Source organism: Aotus nancymaae, unplaced genomic scaffold (assembly GCF_030222135.1).
Source record: "Aotus nancymaae isolate 86718 unplaced genomic scaffold, 86718_ANA_hifiasm-v0.15.2.pri h1tg000007l, whole genome shotgun sequence".
Lineage (NCBI taxonomy): Eukaryota > Metazoa > Chordata > Mammalia > Primates > Aotidae > Aotus > Aotus nancymaae.
In genome coordinates this window covers 5,794,488-5,820,198 of record NW_026988418.1, presented here as the reverse complement: position 1 = coordinate 5,820,198, position 25,711 = coordinate 5,794,488, and the positions used below count along the sequence as shown (strand labels likewise).

General features: G+C 42.3%; 1 protein-coding gene across 3 annotated transcripts in view; it reads left to right on the top strand.

The window, feature by feature from the left end:
- Positions 1-20,674: 20,674 nt before the first annotated feature.
- The window catches only part of FOXJ3 (forkhead box J3), a 176,282-nt gene continuing 171,245 nt past the window's right edge, over positions 20,675-25,711 (top strand). For 2 of the 3 annotated variants that reach the window (XM_012434699.2, XM_012434693.2), the window contains exon 1: positions 21,334-21,428. The gene's annotated coding sequence lies outside the window, so the exon portion shown is untranslated. Of the gene's footprint in view, positions 20,869-21,333; positions 21,429-25,711 lie in introns of those variants that run through there. The other variant, XM_012434696.2, reaches the window with a different exon arrangement.

Here is a 25,711-nt window from a genome sequence, read left to right as displayed (position 1 = left end):
CTGGATCTGGAAACCAAATTGACACCAAGCAGATGAATAAAAGTATACAAATTGTATTAGTTTTACATGTACATGGGGATCTTTACAAGGGAGTGAAATGTGAAGAAATGGCCAAAGCAAGATACTTTCATACTTTTTAGACAAAGAGCAATAACCTTGAGAAGAAAAGACCCAGAATTGTGCCCCAAGAGAGAAATATGTTTGAATATCTGCCAATCCCAGAGAACTTGAAACGATTTAACAAGAGTGTTTCCCAAACCTGAGAGAAAATAAAATCTGGATAGGGCAGTAAAATTTTCTACGGGGGTCATTAGGAAATATATGGAGGGGTAAAATACAGGTAAAAGATAAGGGTAACTTCACTAGGTATGTTTATTCAGGCTCATTGCAGCCTTCAATTGCAAGTGTCTAGTGATGAGGGCTATTTCCTTGCTCTGGTGTAGAGAGGGTGCCCCTCCCAGAGGAATCTTGCTTGATACATGCACGAAGAAACAGGTCAGCTCTTGACATTTCTGAAACTACAATTTTTCCAGTGTTTGCTTTTTTAAAAAAATGTTTTGACCAGGTACGGGGTCTCACACCTGTAATCCCAGCATTTTAGGAGGCCGAGGTGGGTGGATCACTTGAGGTCAGGAGTTTGAAACCAGCCTGGCCAACATGGTGAAACCTCATCTCTACTAAAAATACAAAATTAGCTGGATGTGGTGGTGCACACCTGTAATCCCAGCTACTCGGGAGGCTGAGGCAGGAGAATCGCTTGAACCTGGGAGGTGGAGGTTGTAGTGAGCTGAGATCATGAGATCACGCCATTGAACTTCAGCCTGGGCAACAAGAGTAAAACTCTGTCGCCAGGCTGGAGTGCAATGGCGTGATCTCGGTAAACCATAGGGATGAGGTTTCACCATGTTGGCCAGGATGGTCTCAATCTTTTGACTTCGTGATCTGCCCGCCTCGGCCTTCCAAAGTGCTGAGATTACAGGCGTGAGCCACATCTAGCCAAAAAGTTTTTATTTTAGTAAAATAAGGGTCTGGCTATGTTTTGGGGGGTTTTTTGTTTGTTTTGTCTTGAGACAGGGTCACGCTCTGTCACTCATGCTAGAGTACAGTGGGTACAATCACGGCTCACTGTAGCCTTGACCTCCCAGGCTCAAGTGATTCTCCCACCTTAGCCTCCTGAGTAGTTGTTACTACAGGCACGTGTTACCACACCTGGCTAAGTTTTGTATTTTTTTGTAGAGATTGGGTCTCACTATGTTGCCCAGGCTGGTCTTGATCTCCTAGGCACAAGCAGTCTGCCCACCTTGGCCTCCCAAAGTGCTTGAATTAGAGGCGTGAGCCATTGCGCCTGTCTCCAATGTTTTCAACTTGGAATAATCAATATACCAATCTGGCATATTTTGTGATGGCACATTCTTCATTCCTTTAAAAGCATTTCACTTAGTTAAAAAGATTAATGGCCGGGCGCGGTGGCTCACGCCTGTAATCTCAGCACTTTGGGAGGCCGAGGCGGGAGGATCACGAGGTCAAGAGATCGAGACCATCCTGGTCAACATGGTGAAACCCCGTCTCTACTAAAAATACAAAAAAAAAATTAGCTGGGCATGGTGGCGCATGCCTGTAATCCCAGCTACTCAGGAGGTTGAGGCAGGAGAATTGCCTGAACCCAGGAGGCGGAGGTTGCAGTGAGCCGAGATCGCGCCATTGCACTCCAGCCTGGGTAACAAGAGCGAAACTCCGTCTCAAAAAAAAAAAAAAAAAAAAAAAAAAGATTAATGAAATGGTTTAAAGTTAAATTATTGAATGTTGCAAACATACAAAGAGAAAACCAGAATGGACACCTGTTCTCACACCCAGCTACATGAATGCTAACATTTTGCCATACTTTAGATTTTTCAAAAAAGAATAAACATTTCAGGTAGAGGTCCATACACTCCATGCTGATCTCATTACTAGCCCTCTCTCCCACCCATGAGAACAACTATCCGAATCCTGTGTTTAGTTTTCCCATGTGTGTTCTTATACTTAAAACATATGTGTATCATAAATATATGGCTTTGTTTTACATATTTTTAATCTATAGGTAAATGCTATACTGTATACATTATTCTGCAACTTGATTTTTTTCTCTCATCAGTATGTGTTTGACTTATCCTTCTTGATGTATGTATCTCTGGTTAATTCACTTGAACTGCTGTATAATATTCTATTTTGTGAATATACTAAAACTTATTTGTATTTTCTCTTGTTGAACATCTGAGTTGTTTCCAATATTTTCTATTAAAAACAACACTGCAGTTATCATTTATATATATATCTCCTTGTATACAGATGTGTGAGTGCTTCTCTAGCCTAGCAAATATAACAAGACATGGAATTTCTGAGTCATAGGGCATGAGCATCTTCACCTTCACAAATACACTGTCATTTTCTAATAAGTCTAATAAGTCATCACAATTTACAGTCTCACCAGCAGTGTATGAGAGTTTGTTGCTTTATATCCAACACTGGTATTCTCTTAAGTTTTTTTCCAATTAGGTGTGAAATAGTATCTCAAATGGTTCATTTTGTCTAATCAATTATGAGGTTCATTATCTTTTATATATTTATTGGCCATTCATAAATCCTCTTCTAGGAATTCCCTGTTTCTGTTTTTTACCCATTTTTTTCCTGCTATTTATCTTGTATTCTTGATTTGTGGAAATTTTGTTATAAATTTGGCATACTGGCTGGGCACAGTGGATCACACCTGTAATCCCAGCACTTTGGGAGGCCAAGGTGGGCAGATCATGAGGTCAGGCCAACCTGTACTAAAAATACAAAAGAATTAGCCAGGCATGATGGCAGGCACCTGTAATCCCAATTATTCTGCAGGCAGAGGCAGGAGAATTGCTTGAACTCAGGGGGCAGAGGTTGCAGTGAGCCGAGATAGAGCCACTGCAGTCTGGGTGACAGAGCGAGACTCTGTCTCAAAAATAAATGAATAAAAAACAAACAAATAAATAAATAAATTCGGCATACCTTTTCTTGTCACTTGAATGAATTACAAATACCTTCTCTCAGAGTGCAGCAAGTAATTCATCTTTTTCATATCATCTTTTGTTAAATACGTTTTAAATTATAGGTAATCACATGTTTCAATCTTTTCTTTCATGGTTTATGCTTTTGTGTTTTAAAAAACATTTCCTACTGTGACAGAAAAGTTTTTCTTCATTTTCCTCAAAATGTTTTAAAGCTTTATTTTACATATTTAGGTTTTTATTCCTCTTAGATATGGTTTTGGGTATGATGTGGGGTAGAGACCTGACTTTCTTTTTTTTCTATACATGTGACTATCTTACTCAGATTTTCTGAAAAACAGAGCCAGAAGTCCCACTTCCATACTAAGGTATTGAGAGGGGCAATCCCAGACCAGCAAGAGTGAAGAGAAAAGGGAAGCAAGGCATGGAAGAAAAGAAAGCAGATGCAGGATACCATGTTAGAAGCTTGGTACAGCTTCCTAAGGAAATTCAGCCTGTGGCTTGGTTACCTAGGACATCTTCCAGATAGGTTTTGTGGAAGCCCCACACCTTAGAATTGTGCATCAGAAACAGGAGAAAGGGCAAATAATTTATTTTCTGGCTCCACTTCTCTTTGTTCTCTTTGTTCTTGGTTGATGTTTGCTCTATGGGGGTTAATTAACTTCTGGGCTGTGTAACACAGCTTCTCTGTGTAACTAGTTGGCAAACCAGTCTTCAGTGCTGTTATATGGTGCTTGATGGAGCCTCTATGAGTCTGGTAGGGTGGGACCTCGGCACCAAAGTCATTGTGTCTTCTCATGTACTGTGAGCAATGGAGTCCATGCCAAAGCCAGGCTCTCACTCTATGGGGAGACTGAGAAATGTTGGGTAATGAAGGAATGTCAGCAGCCCCTAGGGCTCCCCAGGGGGCAGGTGTATTATTTGGGTCTTTTAGAACAATTAATTTTCCATTTATTGAGTAGTTCATTCCTTCCCTCTACATTTGTAATACCACTTTTGAACATGTCAAGTCTGTATATTCATGGACTTCTTTGTAGGGTCTCTTTTCTATTCCATTCATCAATTTGTCTATCCCTAAACTAACGTCATACCATCTTAAATCTTATACCTTTAAAATAAGGCCGGGTGCGGTGGCTCATGCCTCTAATCCCAGCACTTTGGGAGACCGAGGAGGGTGGATCACCTGAGGTCAGGAATTCAAGACCAGCTGGCCAACATGGTGAAACCCTGCCTCTATTAAAAATACAAAAATTAGCCAGGCATAGTGGTGGGCACCTGTACTCCTAGCTACTGGGGAGACTAAGGCACAAGAATCACTTGAACCCAGGAGGCGGAGGTTGCAGTAAGCCGAGATCACACCACTGCACTCCAGTCTGGGTGACAGAGTGAGACTCAGTCTCAAAATAAAAACAAAATAAAGTAAGTTGATATGTGGTGGCACAGTCTTTCTATTTTGTTCTGCATCTTCAAAATCACCTGGTCCTTTTCTACTTCCAAATGAATCCTACCATCTGACTGTTTAGTTCCATAAAAAGTCATAGCTGGATTTAATTTAGAATTATTGAATTTATGGACAAATTAGGGAAGAATTTACATCTTCATGATATTGAACTCATGAACCTGGTGGATATCTTCATTTATTCAGATCTGTGTGTGTATTTGTTCTTCAATTTTGGAATTTTCTTCACAATGATCTTACATACTGTTTGTCAGGTTGATTTCTAATAATCGTATTCTTTGTATCAGTATTGTGGATGAGATCTTCGTTTCTAGTACAGGTTTTAATTATTTATTGATACTGAAAGTCTTTTGAGCCAGGCATGGTGGCATATGGCTGAGTCCCAGCTACTCTGGAGGCTGACGCAGGAGAATCACTTCAGCTCAGGAGTTTGAGGCTATAGTACACAGTGATTGCACCTGTGAGTAGCCACTGCACTCCAGCCTGGGCAACATAGTGAGACTCCTGTCTCTAAAAATAAATAAAGAAAAAAGACAAAAGAAAGGCTATTGATTTCTTTATTGGTCTTAAATATGGCAAACTTACTAAACTCCCTTACTAGCTTTAATAGATTCTATTCTATAGATTATTTTTGGGCTTTGTATGTAATCAATCATATTATCTCTATACAAGGACAGTAGCTAGACTTTTAATTCCAGTTCTAAAGATTTTTAAAAATCATGAATGAGTGTTAAATGTTCATGCCTGTATTTATTGAAAAGGTTATAGTTTTTCCTCTTTTAATCTGTTAAAGTGGTATACTACATCAATAGATTTTAGGATGTTGCACTTCCTTGCCTTTCTAGGATAATCAACACAGTCTTTAAGAAACAGCTCTCATTTTTTTGACATTTATACTATATTAGTCTGTGTAACTACATTAAATAAGCTAGTTAGAATATCAAGTACACATGGTGTCAATAGGTTATAAAATAAATACAACTGACTCTGGATGAGCATGAAACTCAAGTGCACAACAGTCCTTCACCTATAAGGCTTCACGCTGATGGTTTTTTTTAAGATAGTAGGAAGAGTACCAGTTAAGTGGAAGTCAACTAGAAAGTATCCACTGTTGGCTGGGTGTGGTGGCTCATGCCTATAATACTACCACTTTGGGAAGCTGAGGCAGGTGTATCATGAGGTCAGGAGATCAAGACCTTCCTGGCCAACATGGTGAAACCCTGCCTCTACTAAAAATACAAAAAAAAAAAAAAAAAATTAGTAGGACATGGTGGCAGGTACCTATACCAGCTACTCAGGAGGCTGAGGCAGGAGAATTGCTTGAACTTGGGAGGTGGAAGCTGCAGTGAGCCAAGATCGCACCATTGCACTCCAGCCTGGCAACAGAGTGAGACTCGGTCTCAAAAACAAGTGTCCACTGTTTCAGGAAATTAGTGATTGTGGTGGCAAACCCATTCTTTGTCAACATGATTTGTCTCATTCAACTAAATTCAAGAAATAGTTATGGAGAAATTACTATACATTAAGTACCATGTTAGGCATCATGGCTAAACACAAAGGTGACGGTTTCGATTCACGACATAATTCCCAACCTAGTAGATAGGTTAAGACCAAGTGTTTAAATATCTCATCATAATACAAAGCAGGGTAAGACAGATGTCCAAGGAAATACAAAAGCTATCACAGATCATAGAGGGAAAGCGTAACTTGGGGAGAGGAGTAATCAGGAAAGGGGTCTTAGAGAAGGTAAATTTTGCAGTTGAACTAAGTGAGAGGTTAGACCATTTGTGTCCATAGCAGCCAGTCCCTTTAACTGATCTCTGTTAGTTTCAGCAATCCACCTTGAAAGCAATCTGATCTGTTCTGATGATCATTTCTTTTCTTGTTGGACTTGCACACAGATTTTCCCTCTCTGTTCAGCCCTTTCATGTGAGAGGTCCATCCCTTAATCCTTGGAACCTGTGACTATATTACTTTACATGGAAAGAGAGAATTAAGAGTGAAGATGAAGTTACTGTTGCTAATCAGCTGATCTTGACTTGGGGAGATTATCCTGTATTGCCTGTATTGGCCCAATGCAATCACAATGGTCCTTAGAAGTTAAAGGGGGAGACAGGAGAGTGAGTGTCAGAGTAATGTGACATGAGAGAGACTCGATCATTGCTGGCTTTGAAGACGAAAGGGGGCTATGAGCCAAAGAATGCTGGCAGCTCCTAGAACTTGAATAAATTAAGGAAACAGATTGTCTCCTAGAACCTCCAGAGGAATGCAGTTTCTGCAAAACCTTGCCTGTAGCCCAGTGGAACCCATTTCAGGCTGCTGACCTCCAGAGCTGTAAGATAATACATTTATGTTATTTTAAGCCATTAAGTTTGTGGTAAGTTGTTACAGCAGCAATAAGAACTAACATAAAAGATCAATAAAGCCAACCAGGATAAAAAACAGGTTTGGAAGGAAAGCTCATAGCTTTGCTCATGTTGAGCTCAAGAGCTAGTGCCTGTCTGTGAAAGGCCAGCAGGATGGTGGAAATGTGGGTTTGAATCTTAGAAAAGAGGCTGGGATTTAGAACCTTAAAATCATTTCATAAAGGGGATAGTCGACACCTAGAGGAGGGGTGAGATGTTTTGGGGAAAAACATTTAGATCAGTGCTGTCAAATGGAAATATAACACAGCTGTGAATGCAAGCTACATATGCAATTTAAAATTTTCAGCAACCATATCAAAAATGTAAAAGGTGAAATTAAATTTTAGTTATGTATTTTATTGTACTAAACATATCCAAATTGTTTTTTCAACATGTAATCAATATATTATTAGATATTTTACATTTTTATACAAAGTCTTTATAATCTGATATGCATTTTGCACTTACAGCACATCTCAGTTCAGCATAAATAATTTCAAGGGCTCAGTAGCTATCATATGGCTAGTAGCTATGGTATTGGGCCGTGCAGTTTAGAGAAAGAGCAGATACAAACGGTGGAACTTTGAGAGACACCTGCATTTAGGAGATGGGAGAAGCAAAAAGAGTGAGTAAAGAAATAGGGCCGGGCATGGTGGCTCACACTTGTAATCTCAGCACTTTGGGAGGCTGAGGTGGGCGGATCATGAGGTCAGGAGTTCAAGACCAGCGTGACCAACATGGTGAAACCCCATCTCTACTAAAAATACAAAAGTAGCCAGGTGTGGTGGCACACGCCTGTAATCCCAGCTACTCGGGAGGCTGAGGCAGGAGAATTGCTTGAACCTGGGAGGTGGAGGTTGCAGTGAGCTGAGATGGTGCCATTGTACTGCAGCCTGGGTGACAGAGCGAGATTCTGTTAAAAAAAAAAAAATGAAAAAAGAAAAAAGAAATAGACAGACAGAGGAGGATAGTCAAGATAATGCAATGTCTCAAAATCCAAAGGAATTTTACTCAGGGGAATGTAGGGGCGAAAATATCAAAGGCTCTTCTTTAGTGCTCTGGCTTATTCAACTCTTATATTTGAGAGGTTTTTCACCCTCTCTAAAGTGCAGCTCTACATTACAAAGTCACTTTCATTTGCTCTGGCTTTTTAACAGTCTCCTATATCCATCTAAACATAAATTTAGGGGTGCCATCATGGGTGGCTGGGGATAGCAAGGTGACTAAGGGAAAGAAGAAAGGAGCACTGAGGTGGTTTGAGGCAGTTGGAGGATGTGATGATTTAGAACAGGTGCCTGGTGGGAGTAAGATGGAGATCACGTTACCATGACAACTGATTATTTCATTGGTCCAATGACCAGTTGCCATGGTGACAAAATCTTTGTGTCAGTGTGACATGAATCCCAAGGGAGAGAATGCTTGTGCAAAGGACCCCTTTGCTCATTGGTAAAGCTTTTATATTTGCAATGATTTCTGCATTGCTTGATGAATCCTCCTTCAGGAACTTCAGTCAACATTGACGTCCCCCTTCTCCTTATTGCTCATTTATAGCAGTCACCACATGCAAAATGCACACATTTTCATTGTTCAAGTTCTCTATACTGTTTTCTTATGTGATATTCCTTAGTTGTTTTAGAACTTTATCTCTTTCTCCTAAACATATGTAATCCCACTGAAGGCAGGGATTCTTCTTATAATTTAGTTGTATTTTCAAAGGACTGGGAGTTAAGAGGAAAAAAGCAGACATACTGTGGGCACCAGATATATCGGGGTTACATGCCACCTCTGCTTTTGCCATTTGCCTTAGACATATCTTAATGAACTTAGAAAAGTCATTTTATCTTCCTGAGTTTAGTTTTCTTCTATAAAAGGGGGATAATAAAATTTGCACTGTGGGGTTGTAGTTGGCCTAAAGCAAGAACTCAGTAAATGGTGACAGTTTTTATAACATGGTTCCAGGCCCAGTCTTGGATGCCATCATCAGTACTTAGCAATACCTGATGAACAATAAGATAATAATGACAAATGATACCATGGTAACAGTAGGACTAGATTAATTTTAGGGTTTCTTAAAGATCAGTTGTCCTGTGGTGGCCCAAGTATATACCAGCTGCAATTCTTAACTTGCAACCTAAGTTATGCTGATTGTAACTTCTTGGGAGGAAAACTTTTTAGGTATTTAATTCAGAAAAATGAGAGGAAAGAGAACCAGGTATTTTGTGCCTTCTTGATGGAAAAACATGAAAAAAATCACATATGAATCGGATCCAGCCTCTGGATCCAACTACTTATTTACATAAAACACAGAGCGGCCTGGCGCAGTGGCTCACATCTGTAATCCCAGCACTTTGAGAGGTCAAGGCAGGCGGATCACTTGAGGTCATGAGTTCGAAACCAGCCTGGCCAATGTGGTGAAACCCCATCTCTACTAAAAATACAAAAGTTAGGTGGGCGTGGTGGTAGGCGCCTGTAATCCTAGCTACTCGGGAGTCTGAGGCAGGAGAATTGCTTGAGCCCAGGAGGTGGAGGTTGCAGTGAGCGGAGATGGCATCACTGCACTCTAGCCTGGGCAACAGAGCGAGACTCTGTCTTAAAATGCCCTCACGTGTGCGCACACACACACACACAAAACAACAACAACAAAAAAACAGAGGGCAGAGGCACATGTTAAACACCACAACAGGGAAACAATTAACGAAATCCATACTGTGGAACTACTACAGGAAAAATGGTGTGGTTTCTTCAACAAATACATTGTAAGAAAAAAGAATGGAGAAGGAACTTACAAAATAAAAAAAAGATTTAAGAGACTTAATCTTAATTTCCATGTGTGGATCTTACTTGAGCTTTGATTCAAACTAATACAATTTTAAACAATTCTTAAGGTGGCTGAAAATTTAAGTACCGACAAAATCAAAGACATACCTTAATACTAGTGACTTCAAAAATTCTCATTAATTTCTAGATAAGTTAGTGGTACGATTATGTTTTGTTAGTAAAAGAGTTCTTACCTTTTGGAGATACATTTTTAAAATATGTGAGTGTCGATATAGTATGAAGTCTGGAATTTGCTTCAAAGTAACACAAAAGGGGCAATGTGAAGGACATAGATTAAAAAGATTAGGTGGGCAGATCACTTGAGGCGGGCAGATCACCTGAGGTCAGGAGTTTGAGACCAGACTGGCCAATATGGTGAAACTCCATCTCTGATGAAAATACAAAAATTAGCCGGGTGTGGTGGCACATGCCTGTAGTCCCAGCTACTTGGAAGTCTGAGGCAGGAGAATCACTTGAACCCGAGAGACAGTGGTTGCAGTGAGCTGAGATTGCACTATGCACTCCAGGATGGGCCACAGAGCGAAACTCCATCTCAAAAAAAAAAAAGGGGGTATCTGATAACTGTTGACACTGGACAATGGGTATATCAGGATTCATTATGTTACTTGCATATCTGAAGTTTTCTACATTTAAAACATTAAATGCATCTATCCAAGATTATATGCACAGTAAAGACTTAGAATAGGAAATACAGAATATTATTTAATACAATGTTGGACAAATGCATTGTGATGGTTTAATGAATAAATGTATATTTATTCATTTATACATTAATGAATTAATGTATATTTCCCTTAGCTGGTCCTTCATAGCTGGGTTGCTACTTTTTTTTTTTTTTTTTTTTTAAACAGAATCTTGCTCTGTTGCCTAGGTTGAAGTGTAGTGGCACAATCTCGGCTCACTGCAACTTCCACCTCCGGGGTTCAAGTGATTCTCCTACCTCAGCCTCCTGAGTAGCTGGGATTACGGGTGCATGCCACCACGCCCAGCTAATTTGTTTTTATTTTTTATTTTTAGTAGAGATGGGTTTCACCATGTTGGCCAGGTTGGTCTTGAATGCCTGACCTCGTGATCCACCCGTCTTGGCTTCCCAAAGTGCTGGGATTATAGGCGTGAGCCACTGTGCCTGGCCGCCAGGTTTCCACATTATATACATAAATGATATTTTTCTATTGCAAATTATGGTTAGTATCATTCATGATGTCTTAGGTTAGATTCCTTGAAAAAAAGACTCTGAGAAGGAGTTTTGTGGCAGAAGTTTTTGTGGGGGAGGGGAGAGTGAGGTTGTGCTTTTGTGTTCAACCTTACTGGATGGAAATGGGTGGAGGAAGGATCTGAACAGGGAGTCCATATTCTCTCTCTCTTTTTTTTTTTTTTTTTTTTTTTGAGACAGCGTCTTGCTTTTTTGCCAGGCTGGAGTGCAGTGGCGCGATTTCGGCTCACTGCAACTTCTGTCTCCCGGATTCAAGCTTTTCCCTTGCCTCAGCCTCCTGAGTAGCTGGGACTACAGGTGCACGCCACCACGCCTGGCTAATTTTTTGTATTTTAGTAGAGACGGGGTTTCACCGTGGCCAGGATGGTCTCGAACTCCTGACCTCATGATCCGTCCACCTTGGCCTCCCAAAGTGCTGGGATTACAGGTGTGAGCCACCAAGCCTGGCCGAGCCCATACTCTTAATCGCTATTATGCTATACTGCCTTCTAACTACTGTTTTTATCTTTGTACTCCCAGCCCTTAGCACAATACCTAGTCTAGAAGTAGCACTTAATAAATGTTTACTGAATGAATATTCATTTCACCAGCATTTCTAGCAAGTATCATTTTATAAAAAGATCAAATCCAGATGAAATTTGTAGAAACAAGAGTGGTATATTTCATGGTAGCAAGGAACAAGAAGCCCCACTAGAAAAGTTAAGGTTGGCTATACTTAACACTGCAGAAAAAGAGATTGAATGGGGGCAGTGGACATCGTAGGCCATAAATTCACTGCTAAATAGTTAAAAAAGGGAAATACTGTACTTGACATTAAAAGAAGCTTTGTTTTTGCATGCATGCGTGTGTGTGTGTGTGCGCGTGCACGTGTGCATGCACACATGCCTTTTCAGCATATTTTGCTTTGAGAATCATTGCAAAAAGAAACATTTCTCATTGATTCTACCATACTAAAGTGGGGCAAGTCATGGATGAATCATGAACTTAGATGAGATATAATGAAAACAGCGTAAGTCAGTAAGTATTCAAAATCATTGCTAAAAGGTGGAAATCAGATCCTTTAGGAAAGGTGAAAGATATAGGAATTACAAATAGGTTTCCTTTAAATAGTAAAGCAACTCTTCTCCATTTTCACTAAAATAGAATATGAGAAGACATATTTAAGCAGTCTGTGTGGTGTGTTAGCAAAAGGAGGGATTTCAAAGTCATGGATTATACTGCCATTCACTAGCAAGTGACCTCAGTTTCCCTTGCCTATAAAATGAAGAGGATAATCTTCAACTCTTAGATTATGGGATTTATATATATATACATATAAAGTATTTATATGTATATATATAAAATATTTATATATATTTGAGACGGAGTCCTGCTCTGTTGCCAGGCTGGAGTGCAGTGGTGAGATCTCAGCTCACTGCAATCTCCACCTCCCAGGTTCAAGCAATTCTCCTGCCTCAGCCTCCCAAATAGCTGGGACTACAGGTGTGTGCCACCATGCCTGGCTAATTTTTATATTTTAGTAGAGACCGGTTTTCACCATGTTGGCCGGAATGGTCTTGATCTTCTGACCTTATGATCCACCTGCCTCAACCTCCCAAAGTGCTGAGATTACAGGCGTGAGCCACTGCGCCTGGCCCATTAATATAAAATATTACTTCCTTTTTCTATTTCCTGTTTCTGACAGAAGTCATTGTTCCTTCCTCTGAACTTACACAGACATCAATATTTTGCCAGTCTTATTTCATCTATCTCTCACACTTTTTGAGATAGAGTCTCTGTTGCCCAGGCTGGAGTGCAGTGGCATGGAGGCTCACTGCAGCCTCCACTTCTGGGCTCAAGTGATCCACCTAGTAGCTGGGACTACAGGTGTGTGCTACCACATCCAACTAATTTTTGTATTTTTTGTAGAGATGGGGTTTTGCTATGTTGCCCAGGGTGGTTGAGAACTCCTAAGCTCAAGCAATCCACCTGCTTCAGCCTCCCAAAGTGCTGGGACTACAGGCACTCATAAGTCACTGTGCCTGGCACCCAATTTCTAATTATGCCAACACTGTCATACTCCGGAATTAGATGCCTGTTATGTTTGCAGTATCTTCACTTTTTAAGTGAATAGTAGAAACACCAGGTTGAATCTCTTCCTAGTTTTGAAGAACCGATCCACAGATCTGAGCAGTCCTAATTAGTTCTCAGGACTCTCTTCAATACTATCAAGGACATTCCACAGATGGTTTTTGGTTTTTCAATTACTGCCCAGTAAGCTTTAGAAATGCCTGGAAAGCGTTAGGACTTTGCACCTATGTTTGTCTAATATTTTTTTTAGACAAGGTCTTTTTCTGTTGCTCAGGCTGGAGTACAGTGGCATGAACACAGATTATTGCAGCCTCAAACTTCCAGGTTCAAGTGATCCTCCCACCTCAGCCTCCCAAGTAGCCGGGACTACAGGCATGTACCGTCACACCTGGATAATTTTTGTTTTGTTTTTTGCAGAGTCAAGAGTTTCACCATGTTGTCCAGGTCTTGAACTGCTGGGCTCAAGCAAGTCATCCGCCTCTGCCTCCCAAATGCTGGGATTACAGGTACGAGCCACTGTGCCCAGTCTGTTTGCCTAAATTTAACCTTCACCTACATGTTCTCTTAATCTGGTCCCATGAAAAACTTGGTTCCCAGTGCACTTCAAGCTAGATTTCTCGTTGCCATGTCCGTTGGGCTCTCCAGTGTTTTCCGTGCTTTGTGATTCCTGCAGGGAGGACTGAGTGCCTTTATTGAATACTTACCATGCTCCAGGCCCTGCAGATCTTGATGTTCTGGATATTTTTCATTTATGTAGCATTTCAAATAAATTAGGTATACATAAAGTTTTATATAAAAATTAGCTACTAATAATCCCAAACCCAAGTTAGCAATACGTAACAACACAGGAAGAGACTTTGTGGGGAGTTAGGGGACTTCGGTTATAGTTCGAGATTATTCCATAGCATCAGTTTGATAAAAATTTACTTCTTTAGTGCCTAGAGGCTGCCACATACAGCATTGAGTTACTAGGTTAAGAAGCAAATGAGTATGGTCCTTTTCTCAAAAACAGGGATTGTGCTGGGCATGGTAGTCCACACCTATAATTCCAACACTTTAGGAGATCAGCAGGAGGATTGTTTGAGGCCAGGAGTTTGAGACCAGCCTGGGCAATGTAATGAGACCTTGCCTCTATTTAAAAAAAAACCAAACAATAATAATAAAAGAAAACCAGAAGCTGTATCTTAACATTCTTCGTAAGTTCCCCAGTTTCTGGGGCATGACATGGTCCATGGCACTTTCTTATAAAGGGTTGTCTGAGCCCACAGATAAAGACTGACTGAGTTTCAAATTCTGTATTTTTATTTTGTTTTATTTTAATTTAGAGGCACTGTCTCACTATGTTGCTCAAGGTGGGTTCTCTAATTCTTGGCCTCAAGTGATCCTCCTGCCTTGGCCTCCCAAAGCTCTGGGATTACAGGTGTGAGCCACCATGTCCTGCCTCAAATCCTGTATTTTTGCCTTTCACTATAGTACACCAATCATCCCATTCCCTGTATCTTCTCATAATCCCCAAGCAATCTTTCTACCTGAAGATGACACTAAAAATTTTGGTCACTAAAGAGAAAGATTCAGAAGGTGTCTGCATTAGTCCGTATAGGCTCTGTTTTTTAATTTTTTTTAATTTTGAGATGGGAGTCTCGCTCTGCCACCCAGGCTGGAGTGCAGTTGCATGATCTCACTGCAACCTCTGCCTCCCAGGTTCAAGCAAGCTGCCTCAGCATCCCGAGTAGCTGAGATTACAGGCACCTGCCACCATACCTAGCTAAATTTTGCATTTTTAGTAGAGATGGGGTGAACTCTTGACCTCATGATCCACCCGCCTTGGGCTCCCAAAGTGCTGGGATTACAGGCATGAGCCACCACACCCAGCTAGGCTCTTTTGTGCTACGGTGTCAACCCCCTCAAACCTCAGTGGCCCAATCAGCAAAGGTTGTTTTTCTCACTTTTGCTGTATCCTTCTCAGGTCAGCCGTGGCTTTGCTGCACATTGTCTTCACTCTGGGACTGAGGCTGATGGATTAGCTTCTATCCGGAGTGTTGCTTGTCATGAGGGCAGCAGGAAAGGAAAACATGGTGCAGCACATTGGCAGAGCTTCCAGCTGGAAGTGGCTCATACTGCCACCTACATTTCATTAGCTAATGCAAGTCACACACAAGCCTGCTATCAATGGGAAAGTACAATCCAATTCTGGGAGGCACAATGAGTGTTTGGGAACAATTATATAGTCTTCCATAGGTCTCTTTACCCTTTATTTGTGGTATTTGGATCACACCTTCTCATAGTGCCTCACCCAGGACAGTACGACTCTCACAGTGGTGTAAATAGTCCCGCTGGTTTAGAGTCTTTGAAGGTAGGCAGGAGAGAGGGCTTAGAATCAGACAATTCTGGCTTCAAATCCTGCCTCTGACACTCTTGAAACTACTGAGCCTATGTTTCCTCTTCTTTCACGTGATGACCACCTTGTAGTTTTACTGTAACGATTAAGAAAAAAAAAAACAACAGATGCAAAGGGCCCATCATGTTGCTAGTCACACAAGGAACACTAAATGTTAACTATTCCCCCGCCAAACTCCATCCAGCATTGGGGTTTCCTGACGGTTCTTGTTTAGCTCATTAGGCATCAAGTAAGCCAGTATCTTCACAACGTTAAACAATTGTTTCCTACTACCAAGTTTGCACCAGAGTTTCAGGCTCCTTTGGGCTGCAAACCTTGGCTACTTTTTCCTGCTAACCAGGTTCCTTTTTGTCATCCTAAAAGATATTGCTAACTGGTAGAGAGATTTCCCTTGATCCTACTGTTTGAACATCCTCTGACTCACTCTTCCTAGTGCCACCCAAGTTTCATATGCACCATTGCTTACACATAATATAAGTACTTTATTTACTCTACACATTTGTTAATGTTTGCTCAGCTGTCTTGGTGCCTTTGTGTCTTTCCCTATACTTTTAATTAGCTCGGGTGATTCTAAGAGTGGAAGTAAGCCAAGGTTTGAACCAGGTAGTTACAAGGAACATGAAGATGGGTTGCAGGAGGGGGATGGCAGATTGTATGAATGCACTAGTGCAAATTCACTGACAGCTTAGGGGCAAAAATATATTTTAGGCTAATGCCTTCTACTGGGAAAAAATAATCTAAGCTACTCCTTTCTACTAATAATGATTAAATAATAGTGTTTGGGAAGGGTCACATTTTGCCTTACCAATATAATCTGAAGTTAACACCAGGCTACCAGAGGACAGGAACTCAATGATGGTTTACATAGAGTGATGTGGTCTAGCTGTATTAGTTATTCCCATCAGCCACTAATATTTAATGACTACTTATAAGACTTCAGTGGCCTCTACTTTTCTTGTATCTACCCAACCTCTTTGACTTTGCACAAGCTGTTTTCTGCTCCCAATTGTCTTTTCCTACTGCCTGTCTTGCTTCAGTCTCTGCATGGAAAATTCCTACTCATTTATTAAAACTTAGTCTTAACCTTAACTTTTAAGAGTGAAGCCTTCTTTGGCCCCCGTGACTGTGCCCAACCCTCCACCTCAACCAATTTGACAGAATTAAGCCTTGCTTCTTTTCTGTTTCCATGGCATAAGTATAAATTTCTACCAAATTGCATTGAGATTAATTGTTTACATGTCTGCTTCTCTTTTATTCTCTTTTGACTCCTTGGTATTTAGTATAACACCTGGTATAAAGTAGGTGCTTGCTAAATGATTACTGAATGCTCTTTAAGTATGCATATTGACCAACGCCCAAGAATTTTCCTCAAATAGCAGTCAGTAGTGCCGAGAACTTTTAGATGGCCTATGTATAGCCTTTTAAAAAGTTGAATTCATGAATTATAAAATATGACATAAAGATATCCAGGGAATCTGTAAGGCTTTTCCTGGCCTAAGAATAATAGGAGGGGCTCTCTCCTGTTTTTCTCTCTCCCTCTTGCAAGTCTTGGCTCATTTTAAATTCATTTCTCATTTTTTGATTTCCTCTTACAATGAATACAGAGGGAGAAAAGGATCAGGTAAAGGCTCATTTATTTAAGTGGCTGGGTCATGTGAAGTGCTGAACACTCTGCTGTTGAAGCACTGCCAGTGCCCATTCAAGGTTTTTGTATAGCTATTGCAGCCCAGCTCTGGGCTGTGTTCCTTTCAGATAATTCAGAATTCAGATGAAGCTAGGAAAAGATTGCAAACAATACAAAACAATAAAACCACTACTTTATTCCACTGGGCAATCTGTGTCTTTTAAGGATCTGTCCCCTGAGCTATCTCCTCTTTGAAGGCTCTTCTGCTCTCCACCCTCCTTTCCAGTCCACTCCCATCTCCCAAGACAGTGAACTACTATACTCTTTTCTGTGCTGACACTGGGACCTTATAAATAATAACAGCTGTCTCAGGGACCTTTATTTTTGGCAGCCTGTGCATAGTCTCTTTTGCTAGGTAGGTATGATTATTGTTCACATATTATAGGCAGGGAAACAGAGATTAAGAGAAACTAAATAACTGGATGTAGGCACAAAGAAAGTAAGCTATGGAACACTGGACTTGACTCTAGGTCTGCCTTCTTAATCTAGGCTTTAAGCTTTTCTTCCTCACAATGTCCCAGAACTCCCCTGCTGCTATGGCCAATCTAGCTTTTTATTTGTTTTTAACTTTTCTTAGAGTCAGGGTGTCACTTTGTTGCCCAGGTTGGTCTCAACCTCCTGAGCTCAAGTGGTCCTCCCACTTTGGCCTCCCAAAGTGCTGAGATTACAGATGTTAGCCACCGTGCCTGGCCTTCTCTCTCTCTCTTTTTTTTTTTTGAGGGGGGATACTCCTCCACTCTTCTTTTAATCTTAAAAAAAACTACTCATTTAGCATGAATTCCATATGTAATAAATTTTATTGCTCCTCCACCTTTTAGCACCCAGGAGCTCATACTTCTTTCCATCCCAAAGGCTGCTGATTCTCACCTTCCCACCTCATTCTGTCAGCTATTCACCTCTGTTCTCTCTCCCATATTAACCCATGTTAGCCCAGAATGAGCACTTTAGGGAAGCACCTCAGAATCCCAGACAAGTGAGGGGAGAGGAGCTGTCTAAGACTTGTAAGAGGTGGTGCTAAACAGGAGTTCAAGACAAGCCTGAACAACATAGTGAGATCCCATTTCTATAAAGTTAAAAAAATTTTATAAAGAAAAAAATAAAAGCTCCAGACTTAGAGTTAAGTCTACCCTCTCTCTCTCTCTCTCTTTTTTTAAAGACATAGTCTTGCTCTGTTACCCAGGCTGGTGTACAATGGCACAATCACAGCTCACTGTAGCCTTGACCTCCTGGGCCCAAGGGATCCTCCCATCTCGACCTCCTATATAGTTGGGACCATGGGTGTACACCATCCTGCCAGCTAATTTTTTTATTTTTGCAGAGACAGAGTCTCCCTATGTTGCCCAGGTTGGTCTTGAACTCCTGTGCTCAAGCAATCCTCCTGCCTCTGCTTCCACCTCCTAGTGTTGGGATTACAGGTGTGAGCTATTGTGCCCAGTCAAGTTTCTCTACTCTTTAACTCTACCATCTGAGTGACTGTACTCAACTGGCTCAGAGAGATTCTTTGTCTGGAACTTTTATGATCTTGATCCCAGTCTCAGGTTAAAACCTGGTGACTGCTGGCCTCAGTTTCTTCTTCTGACAAATGGGGATAGTATCAGCTTGGTCCATCTCCTTAAATGCATGACCTTTAGTATCCTTCTACCTAGAACTCCACTCAGATGATGGTAGGTTTTGATACCTGAAAGGTTGGGAAGATGAGTGTTAGCCATGTTATCAAGGATCCACCCTATGGCCCAACAAATAATTAGAAATTTCCAATGCCTTTGGCAACTTGAAGCTCTGGAAACTTCTAACATCTCTAAGGAAATCTGGCAAGGGTGTCCTCCTCTTCAGAATCCTTAATCACAATGCATTGTAATGATCTAATCTACCTGCTTCCCACTAGACTATGAGTTCTTAAAGTCGACAGACTGTACTTTATTAATTTTTTTAGAGATGGGGGCTTGCTGAGTTGCCCAGGTTGCACTTGAACCCCTGGGCTCAAGTGATCCTATCCTCCTGCCTCAGCCTCCTTAATAACTGGGATTATAGTCTAGCGCCACTGTGCCCGGCTGAGATTGCATCTTATTTATGTTACTCATTGCTACTATCCAGTTCAAGCCATCATCCTGTACCTGGGTAATGTAGCCTCTGGCTTCCACCATGGTCCTCTTATGGTCTGCTCTTAGCACTGGCCTTTTGAAAGCGTGAGTCAGATCGTATCACTCCTCTGTTCAAAGCCCAGCAGTGGTTCTGTTTACAGTTGCTTTCAAGACCCCTCTCTCTGACCTTATCTCCTCATTCAGCTCCCATTTGCTCACACTGCTCTAACTGGCCATGGCCTCCTTGTTATTTCTAACACTTCCTGAGACTTTCGTCTGGGGGTCCTTCCCACCAGCTAGCTGTTCCTTCTGCCTGGGACACTCTTCCCCAGACAACTGCATGGCTGACTCCCTCAACTCTTTCAGATCTCTGATTAAAGTCATTTTATGAATGAGGCCCACGCTGACGGCTCTATTTAAAATTGCAGGCCCAGCGCGGTGGCTCACATCTGTAATTCCAGCACTTTGGGACGTCGGGAGTTTGAGACCAGCCTGGTCAACATGGTGAAACCCCTGTCTCTACTAAAAATACAAAAATTAGCTGGGCGTGGTAGCACACACCCTGAGGCATGAGAATCACTTGAACCCGGGAGGAGGACGTTGCAGTGAGCGAGATCACAGTACTGCACTCCAGCCTGGGCGATGGAGCGGGATTCCCTCTCAAAAAAAAAAAAAAAAAAAAAAAATTGCAAACCCCCTTCCTCCAGTTTTCCTCGTTCCTCGTACTCCTTACCCTGTTTTTTTTATAGCACCCAATGCCTTCTAACATATTACATAATTCTCTTATGTTTATCATCTTGCTCCTTATAATAGAATGAAAGCTCCAAGAGGGAAGAGTATTTGTTTCCTCTCTCTCTTCTGTTTACTGATACATCCCAAGCACTAAAATAGTGTCTGGCAACCCTAGCAGTGATTGGTAAATATTTGTTGAGTGAATGAGTACATGAACGTTCAGAATCTTGCTAGTCCTATAAAGAAAAGGAATATGTGAGTGTTTTGAATCCCCAGTGCCCAGAAATGCTTGACAAATGGCAGGTGTTCAATGTTTACTGAAGGAATTGTGTGCTCCGATCTGTTGGAGATCTTTATCTGAACCCTTTGAGGCTATGTCAAAAAAGTACCCAGGGCCAATTCACGCATGCCTCTCCTTTTCCTCTCATCCCATCAGCCTAGTATTCATTTAACAAATATCTAAGTCTCCAAATATTGAGCCACCCAATGTGAGTTCAAAAGTGTGTTTGGTACTGCAGGGGAATATGTGACTAACGCGAATGAAGCAACAGCAAATAATACTCTGGCATGTAATTAAGTGTGAAATTATAGGCCAGATTCAGTGTTAATAGTTTAGAGAAAGAATCAGTGAAGACTGACGTAGAAGTAAATTCCAAAGTTCAATAGTCGACCAAAACTACCCTTCTAAACGTACCGCCTACTGATAGCAGGACCATAACCTGGGTAGCCAGCTTGAGAATCAGAAGGGCCTTTAGAGTTCCAACTCCTTTGCTTTAAGAAGGAAAGTAAGACCAGGTACGGGAAAGCCCTCAGCAGAGACGAGTCTAGCACCTGGGGCTCATGAAGCTCTGAAAGGAGGGGTGTCCTGAAGGTCCAAGGCGCCTTTGTTGGGGGTCCCGGAATCCGCGGTGTGCCAGGTTGGAAAAGGCGTCCGGTTTCCTGGAGAGGAGGCTAAGGTGCCTGTCGCTACGGTGAGGTGGCAGAGGTTGGGGGGCGGGGAAGGACATTTGGCACCATTCCTTCAGGTCATGGGGTCCCAGGTATCCGTGAGCAGGGTTCAAAGCCAACGATCCCTACTGTCCTCAACTGCGGGGCAGCCTCCGCCGCCCTCACTCTCCAGACGCCACTCCAAGACACAGGGACCCCAAATCGCTCGGAACTGCCGGCCGCTAGATGACACCGGCTGCGCCGAGGCACAGCCCCGGCAGCCTCAGGGCACTACTTGTCCCAGCGGAGGGATCCCGCGCACGTCGAAGCAGCCGTGACCGCGCTAGGACGTGACGCAGCGACGTCGCAAGAGGCGGCGGCGGCGGCGAGGTCGGGAGGCGGGGGCGCGGGGGGAATGCGGGTCGGGAAGTAGTTCCGGGTGCGCGGCCCCGGATGTTGGCTGCTCTTGCTGCCGCCGCCGCTTTCGGCGCTGCTCGGGGCCTCGACCGCTCTCACTAGGAGCCGTTGGGACTTTTCTCGGGGGGCAGAGACTCACGCAGCGGCCGGGGGCTCGGCCGGGCCGTCCCGGCCTGCGCAGCCTGAGGTAAGTGCCCGCCGCCTGGGCGGCCGGGCCTGGGCGGCGGGCGAGGAGGCGGGGCTGGGGCATCTCCCGGGACTGAGGCAGGGGCTGCCCTCCGCGAGACGCTCTCTCTCTTCTAGCCGCAGCCGTGCTGCGAGGTGGGCGGCGGGAGGGGCAGGGGGCCTGGGCTGGGGCCCGGGCCGGGGCCGGGGCCTGGCGGGCGCCGAGGGCTGGGTCCCTCCCTCCCCCGCGGCGCTTCTCCTCAGCTGCTGCTGCCCCTCAGCTGGAAAGCCGCGGCACCGCGCCTCCCGCCCCTCCCCCAGGCAGGGCCCCGGGGAACCGGAGGTAGATCCCGGGGGCGCCGAGTCCGAAGGCAGCGACTGTCTCTTTCCCTCTGTGACCTCTCCCCTGGCCTGGGCTAGCCCCCGACCCCGGCACTCTGCGGCTTCTTCCCTTCAAGCTTGGGGACGCTTTTCTGTCGGCAGGGCGAGTGTACCTCACGCTTCGGGGTGGCCCTTTGGGGTGAGGAGGCCCATGCAAGGGGGCCTGCGTTCCCGCCCATCCTGTGTTGGTGTCCTTTGCTGGGATTAGGGCAAAGGCAGCCGTTCCATGCGAACGTGTTGCTGTCCTGTGTGTGTTGCATCCTGCCCACGTGGTAGAATGTCTCCCGCCCCCCCCAACTCCATTTTTGCAGCTGGTGAGGAGGGAGGGTAACGGGATGGTGTTTCCTCTGTGATTTCCTCCGGGTGGCATGGAAGACGTTAGGGTCAGTTTGCTTTGCTGAGGCCGACTGTGGGTTAGATGAAGAATCAAGAGTTGTACTCTGAAATTGAGGCCAGTAGGGGACATAACAGGGCTTAGTTTCATTAACATCTTTTCTTCTTTTCCATTAGCAGCTCTTTTTCTTTTCTCTATTGCTTAATCATAAAGAGAGAATAAGCGCTTGCTACGGATGCATTGAGGTGTATATCTGTCATTTCTGTTTTACTTTTTGGGTGTCTGATTGGCAAAAGTTTTTCTATTCCTTGTTGGTGCGGTCCACATCTGTGTTGTCCCTAGTTGGATTCCTGAATGAGTTAGAGCCAGGGAGTTCAGAGATTGGTGGGCACCTTTTTTGGTCTTTTTTTTTTTTTTTTTTGACATTTATTTGTGTTTGTTTTCTTCCTTCTGTTTTGTTTCCCAGTGAAAAAGCATACCATAGGAGCATTATATACATAGCTCTTTTTCTCATAAGGCAGCACTAGTTTCACCTAGTCACTTATTTTGTAGAAGCTTTTTTACTTCACTTTTACTCTGTTGAGTACCCATTGCACTCCCTTTTTCGAAACTGGTTTGAAACGTGTTTTGAGTAGTTTTTTTCTTAATGTCTCTTCCAGATTAAGGTTTCCATCTTCCGTTTTGCTCTTTTGAGACTACAGATTGCTCCCTTATAGAGGAATAGGCCACAGTAACAGTGAGAGAAACCTATTCCTCCTGGTCCCTGGCAAGTTATAGAAAAGCAGTAACTCCTCTCTCTTTTTCTGTCTGAGTGGCATATATTATAGATGTGATTAACTTTTTTAGTTTCTTAGATAAATAGGATTTCTCTTTTTGCTTTTGTGTCTCAGAATTGAGGTGAGTCTTGGTTTTTGCCGCTGAGGACAAAAGTGGGAAGTTTTCATGCTTTTATTAGATTTTTTTCTTGGATGAGGCCAGAACGTGTTTATTTTGGCTATTTTTTGTTCATTAGTTTGGGTAAAATAAGAAATCTTAATGTTTCAGAGTCGCTTATTAGATTCCAAAGTGGCCTGCATTCTCACTTGATTTGTTTTTCACATTGTACATTCTTTGAGTGTATTTTTGACATTTTTTTCCTTTTATCTGGTACAGTTCATGTATTCTTCCTTTTCCTTCTATGTAGAATGAAAATATTTAAATACAGATTCTAGATTCTGTCTGCTTTCATTATGCTAAATATGGGTGGGGCAGTGGAAAATAGAGAATGTTGTTCTGATACATACTGAGGCTTTTTTTTCTTCTTTTTTTTGGTAAGTCAGTCAGCATTTGTGTACTTCTGCAAAGTACCGTGTTATCTATGTGTGAAGTAGTCTGTATGAAGAGACGAATAAGATATGTGGTCTCTTGGAAAGCTTCAACTTACGTCAAAAGAACAGAGTTCTTTCTTCTGTTGGGGAAACAACATGTAAATCTTTCCGAATTACCAAACACCATCAGACTTCTCCTTGGGATAACAATACAACCAAAGTCAAAAGTATAAGTGACATTTGAGAAAGATACAAATTTCCAACGGGGAAGAGGTATATTTGAGGAGAGTGAAGGGGCCTGTGCAAAGGCAGAGAAGTGGCAATGTACAAATGATACCAAGTAGCTTGACTGTCAGATCATCTGTGTTGGTGAATAATAAATGAGTTTGGGATTGGCAAGGGGGTATTGGTGGAGGATCTTTCAAGGATAGAGGATTTAGTTTGATAGGATACCACAATGGGTTCTAAAGAATGAGAGTAAGAGGGTGCATCTTGTTCCTGAGGAAGGTTTTTTATATCAGCTGAGTGTCCTGAGAGTGGAGAGACTGACTAGAATACTCTTGGAGACTTTTAGGAATAAGATTATGAGGGTCTGATATAAGATAGTGGTTGTGGGAATAAAATAATAGCTAACATTTATTGAATACTTACTGTATGCCAGACATTGTTCTAAGCTCCTTACATGTGTTTAATTCATTAAATCTTAATGAGATATTAAAATCAGAAGGTACTTTGGGCAAGTTACTTAACCTCATGCATGTAATTATTTCCATACATAATGAACAGTTAGATGAAAGGTAGATTTTGCACTGACCAGAGATTTAGATGCTAGTGAAACGCATCAGTAGATGTGTGTTGTTGGGAGGATAGTAGTATAATGAAGAGAGTTTGAGGTTTGGAATTTTGGGTCCCATAATAGGGGACCCAAATAGCAGTCTGAGAAGAACCAGAAAGTGCATCAGTTCCACGGAAGCCAAGGATAGAAAGATTTTCTGTAAGGCAGGGTGTTGACAGTTTTGAAATGCAGTATAGAAGTTCAGAAACAGTGACTACAATGAAAAGACAATTGAATTAAGCCAGAGGAGATAATTTGTAACCTTAGAGAGAAATTTGAAAGGAAGGAGAAGAATAGGTGACAGATTTGCTTTTCACAGGATTTGTAGAGACATTACGATCTGATATGGTAAGTTTTAGTATTTTCTTTAAAAAAGAAATGAACTTATGTTCCAAAGCCAGTGATTTTATACTTTAATGCTTCTCTTCTTAAATTTATCTTATTCTTTAAAAAACCTGACATTCTTGAAATATAATTCACATACCATATCATTCATTCATTTGAAGTGTACAAGTCAGTGGTTTTTAGTGTATTCACAGAGTTCTGCAACCATCACCACAGTCATTTTTAGGACAGCATTTCTAAAAGAAGCCTTGTACCCATCGGTAGTCATTCCCCATACCCCCACCTCCAGGCAGCCTTACTAATGCACTTACCATCTCATAGAGATGTTGACAATTTCAAATGCCTGTTGTGGGCATTTCATATAACTTATGGTTTTATGTGTCTGACTTCTTTCACTTAGCATATGTTTCAAGGCTCATCCATGTAGCATGTATCAGCATTTCATTGCTTTTTATTGCCAAATAATATTCCACTGTATGGATATACTACATTGATATCCATTGCTTTAGTTGATGGGCATTTGAGTTTCTTTTTATTATTATTTTTTGAGATGGAGTTTCTCTCTGTCACCCAGGCTGGAGTGCTGTGGCATGATCTTGGCTCACTGCAACCTCTGCCTCCCAGGTTCAAACAATTCTCCCACCTTACCCTCCCTAGTAGCTGGGATTATAGGCGTGTACTACCATGCCCAGCTAATTTTTTCATTTTTAGTGGAGACGGGGTTTCACCATGTTGGCCAGGCTGGTCTTGAACTCCTGACCTCAAGTGATCTGCCTGCTTCAGCCTCCCAAAGTGTTGGGATTACAGTTGCAAGCCACTGCGCCTGGCCAAGTTTCTTATTTTTTTAAACTCCTCCCCATTTTCATCGAATCTTTACCCTGCCAACCCCTCCCATGGCTTTCCTTTAGATTATAACCTCTGCCATGCATTTTGCTAGGGATTGGGGATATAAAGATGAATAAGACATGGCCCTTGAACATTCATATAGTGTTTTATTGGTTTACATACATTTTCTCATACATTGTCTTATTTGATCTCAGCAACCCTGTGATAAAGGGAGAACATCTTAAGATGAGCAATTTGAAGTTTAGGTGACCTACTTA